The 5354-nt window shown below is 37.2% G+C and overlaps 1 pseudogene; it reads left to right on the forward strand.

Moving 5' to 3' along the window:
• Positions 1-1689: 1689 nt before the first annotated feature.
• LOC114221553 (60 kDa heat shock protein, mitochondrial pseudogene) lies at positions 1690-3303 on the forward strand (annotated as a pseudogene).
• Positions 3304-5354: the final 2051 nt, after the last annotated feature.

Raw genomic sequence — 5354 nt, forward strand, 5'->3', positions numbered from 1 at the left:
TGGTAGAAATATTCAGTACTCAACCTGACTCATTTTTTCCTGCCATCTATACTAAAAAAGTACTTCCACCCACACAAAAATACATACTTACAATAGCAACAGGGTCATGAATATCAAGCCCTGCATTGTTGGAAACTCTATGTACTATGGCAGGCTAAGGATGAAAAAGTTAATATAGGTTGGAGTTATATTACAAAGTATTCATGGATGAGTAGCATGAACAAATAACAATCTGGAGGGGGACCAAGTGAGTCCTAATGTAACTAAAGGGGGGAAACTTTACATGATGAGTCATGTAAGTCTTTTTTTTTTTTAAGTTTCTTTTTTTTTTTTAAGATTTTATTTATTTATTCGACAGAGAACATCAGCAGGGGCAGTGACAGGCAAAGGAAGAGGGAGAAGCAGGCTCCCCGCTGAGCAGGGAGCTTTATGTGGGGCTTTATCCCAGGACCCTGGGATCATGATCTGGGCTGTAGACAGATGCTTAACCCACTGAGTCACCCAGGTGCCCCGTCACGTAAGTCTTGATCAGACCACATAAATTGTGATATTTCACATTTTGAAACCAAGACTTTAAAATTTACTAGAGCTAATAAAAGTGGTAAAGCTTTTCCACCAATATAATTCAGAAATTAGTTCATTCATTCATAAATTGAACTTCTATTGAGCACCTACTATGTGGCAAACCTATATTAGCCAACCAGAGTGTAATCATGAGTAAGGACTTGAGACTGACTATTCTAGCCATCAAGGAACATACTTTCTAGTGAGAGAGTTGGGTAAACTTAAACTTAACCATTATGAAATGTGTTTAATATAGTATTAGGAATATGAGGGACAGAAGAAGGAAAATGTTTATTTTAGCCTGGAAGGCTGACCTAAAGCCTGCATAGTTTTGATAAGAATCAAATACATGCTGGTTGCTACATTCTTTATGGGTCTCATGACTGCCTCTATACTTTCCTGATAATTAATATGGACTTGAATGATAAGCACCAGAGGCATCTTGCAAAAGTAGTTTTATAAGTAGAAATTCAAAGAAATTCGAAGAAACTTTTGTAATTGGATACTCCCTGCATGCCCCCTTCCCTTTCTTTCTTTTTTTTTTAAGATTTTATTTATTGGACAGAAAGAGACACAGCAAGAGAGGGAACACAAGCAGGGGGAGTGGGAGAGAGAGAAGCAGGCCCCCCGCGGAGCAGGGAGCCCAATGCGGGGCTCGATCCCAGGACCCTGAGATCATGACCTGAGCCGAAGGGAGACGCTTAATGACTGAGCCACCCAGGCGCCCCCAACTTCCCTTTCATTACTAAGCATATAACAACCAGCCTCACACAACAAAAAGTACATCTCTTTCTGGCCACAGGTCCTGTCTCTGCACTACTTAAATAAAGTTAGTGAGTTGCACCATAAACATCTCAAGAAAATTTTCTTGACCATTGCATTAGAGGAGCCCATATCAAGATCAAGGTCTTAACTAATTTGTAGGAAGTTAGGGACAGTTTTATGGGAAAATATATAGAGATATTAGATGTTTATCTAGGTATTTCATAGAGAAATTAGGTTTCAGTCAAATAGAGATGATGGGGAAGAGTCCTTTCCTCGCCTCCAATGGCCTGTCTCACTGCCCACATGCCCTGTCACTGCCCTGCAGAAGTGCTTCTATTACTCACAGTCTTTCACTAAATTATGCCAGTGTCAAGAACACTGGCTCCTCATCCACTTGGGCCTATACCAAAGGTATAAAAGCTGGTGCAGATGCTTGAGTCTTAATGCTTCAAGGTACAGACCTTTTAACCAATGTTGTAGCCCTTACTATGGAGCAAAGGGAAGAACAGTGATTATTGACCAGAGTTGAGGAAGTCCTAAAGTAACAAAAGATAGTGTGACTATTGCAAAAGCAACTGACTTAAAAGATAAATATAAAAATATTGGCGCTGAACTTGTTCAAGATGTTGCCAATAACACTTTCAAAGAGGCTGGGGATGGCACCACTACCACTACTGTCCTGGCACGCTCTATTGCCAAAGAAAGCTTCGAGAAGATTAGCAAAGGTGCTCATCCTGTGGAAGTCAGGAGAGCTGTGATATTACCTGTTGATCCTGCAATTGCTGAACTTAAGAAGCAGCCTTCAGTGACAACCCCTGAAGAAATTGTTCAGGGTGCTATGATTTCTGTAAATGGAGACGAAGAAATTGGCAACATTATTTCTGATGCAATGACAAAGTTTGGAAGAAAGGGTGTCATCACAGTAAAGGGTGGGAAAAATACTAAATGATGAATTAGAAATTATTGAAGACATGAAATTTGATCAATTTCTCCATACTTTATTAATACATCAAAAGGTCAGCAATGTGAACTCCAAGATGCCTATGTTCTACTGAGTGAAAAGAAAATTTCTAGTGTTTGTTCCATCATTCCTGCTCTTAAAATTACCAATGCTCACTGTAAGCCCTTGGTCATAACTGCTGAAAATGTTAACAGAGAAGCTCTGAGTACACTCACTTTGAGTAGGCTAAAAGTTGGTCTTCAGGTTGTCGCAGTCCAGGCTCCAGGCCTTGGTGACAATAGAAAGAATCAGCTTAAAGACATGGCTATTGCTACTGGTGGTGCAGTGTTTGGAGAAGAACTGACCTCACAACTTAGAAAAAGTTGGAGAGGTCATTGTGACCAATGATGACGCCATGCTCTTAAAAGGAAAAATTGAGAAGTCTCAAATTGAAAAATGTATTCAAAGAAATCATTGAGCAGTTATATATCACAACTAGAAAATATGAAAAGGAAAAACTGAATGAACGTCTGGCAAAACTCAGATGGAGTGGCTGTGCTGAAGGTTGGTGGGACAAGTGATGTTGAAGTGAATGAAAGAGTTACAGATGCCCTCAGTGCTCCACCAGCTGCTGTTGAAGAAGGCATTGCTTTGGGAGGGGGTTGTGCCCTGCTTTGATGCATTCCCGCCTTAGATTCAATAACTCCAGCTAATGAAGATCAAAAAATTGGTATAGAATTATTCAGAGAACACTCAAAATTCTTCCAATAACCACTGTTAGGATCATTGATAGTTGAGAAATTTATGCAGAGTTCCTCAGAAGTTGGTTATGACACTGTGCTTGGAGATTTTGTGACTATGGTCGAAAAAGGAATCATGGATCCAACTAAGATTGTAAGAACTGCTTTCTTGAATGCTACTGGAATGGCCTCTCTGTTAACTACAGCAGAAGTTGTAGTCACTGAAATTCCTAAAGAAGAGAAAGACCCAGGAATGGGTGGAATGGGAGGTTGTATGGAGGTGGCATGTTCTGATTCCTAGAATAGTGCTTTACCATTATTTTTTTTAAAGTTTCTTAAATATATATTTAACATTTTTAGAAGCACAGAAAATTAAGAAATTTAACAAAGAGGCATGAACCACATCCCACACTTAAGAAATATTAAAATTTTGCTCTATTTCCCTCAGATATATAATGACCAAAACATGATAGACAAAATCTTTCTTGGTTTGTATACATTTAATATGAATAGATCCATAAAATATATAATATCATGTCAGTGTTCTTGTTACATCTTTGTATAAATGTTTTATGTTGTTTATTTATTTCTGTAACTTACTCTTAATATTACTTTTGAGATCTATCTTTATTAATACATAAATTTAGTTTATTTCAACATATATATAACATCCCATTACATGAATATTCCACAATTATTTATGCTTGGTATTGTAGAAATAAACATCCTTTACACAAGTTTCTGTAAGATACACATTCAGATCTAGGATTGCTAATATGTTTACTGTCATAAAATCTGGACATTTTTACTTTGATTTTGGTAAATTTCTAAGATGACTATACCAGTTTATTGCTCTGCCATCAGGGTAAGATAATCCCTATCATCCCAAATACTCACCAAGGCTTGATATTTTATCAGCCTTTTAAATATTTGCAACTCTGATGGGTTTGAAATGGTATCTCCTTATTTTAATCTGCATAAACACTAATGTTTACTTCTATAAAATTTATCTAAAATTATTATATAACCTTCCACTGTTACACATTTTGTCTTATTGATTTATAAAAGCCATTATTAATTTAGAATACAATTACTTGCCTGTGAATGTATTAATAATAATTTGTTACAGATGAACTGTCCTTCAAGTTTATTATTTTTCAACCTCCTTTATATATTTAAATATACACATACTATTTTAAGTAGCCTATATGTTAATTGTGAAACATAAAAGTATAATAACCACCTGTGACTTCACCACCAGAACACTCTCAATGTCTACATCCCCTTTCCCCTGTCCTCTTCTCCAAGGCTACTGTCTCTTTCTTGGGTGTAACACTCCCTTACTTTTTTTAAAAATTTTATTATGTTATGTTAATCACCATACACTACATCATTAGTTTTTGATGTAGTGTTGCATGATTCATTGTTTGCGTATAACACCCGTGCTCCATGCAGTACGTGCCCTCTTTAATACCCATCACTGGGCTAACCCATCCCCCCACCCCCCATTATTTTTTTTAAAGATTTTATTTATATATTTGAGAGAGAGAGACAGAGAGACAGAGATATAGAGATAGAGCAGGAGTGGGGAAGAGAGGGAGAAGCTGGCTCCCCATTGAGCAGGGAGCCTCACTGGGCTCAATCCCAGGACCCTGGGATCATGACGTAAGCAGAAGGCAGCCGCTTAATCAACTGAACCACCCAGGAGCCCCAGCCCTTTACCATTATTAATGAACTGTGAGAGGAAGCTCAAGGCAGTGCTCCTCAACAATAACTTCAGAGAAGCCAGTTGAAGGAAATGACTGAAGAAAAGCCTGGCTGATATTTAAGAAAATCACTGTAACCATCAGTTACTGGTTTCAGTTGACAACATACAATGGTTTACTACTGTCATTGTCCATGCCTACGGAAAATTTATATTATATTTTTGAATAAAAAGACATTTGCACATTCCTGACAACTGAGTGCAAGGGCCATGTACCAATGTACTGCTTTCAACTTAAATCACTGAGGCATTTTTACTACTATTCTGTTAAAAATCAGGATTTTAGTGCTTGCCATTACCAGATGAAAAGTAAAAAAGTAGCCTTTCTGTGGAGAGTATGAATAATTGTATACTAAGTAGAGAAATATCAAATTATGTGACAACTTTGTGTAATAAGAACTTGCTTAAAGTTAAAAAAAAGTGATGAGGAAAAATGTTCTTGATAAAGAAGATTTTAAGGAGGAAATTGGGGAATTCCTAGGTGAAAAATACAAACGTACTTTGAATCCTTTCTCTGTCACTTAGTCTCTTTGAAAGCTTGGGTAATTTCTTAACTTCTTTGAATTTCAATTTTCTCGTC

This window comes from Eumetopias jubatus, unplaced genomic scaffold (genome assembly GCF_037043125.1).
Source record: "Eumetopias jubatus isolate StellerSeaLion01/CBP00866 unplaced genomic scaffold, mEumJub1_p1.0 scaffold_13, whole genome shotgun sequence".
In the NCBI taxonomy this organism is placed as follows: Eukaryota; Metazoa; Chordata; class Mammalia; order Carnivora; family Otariidae; genus Eumetopias; species Eumetopias jubatus.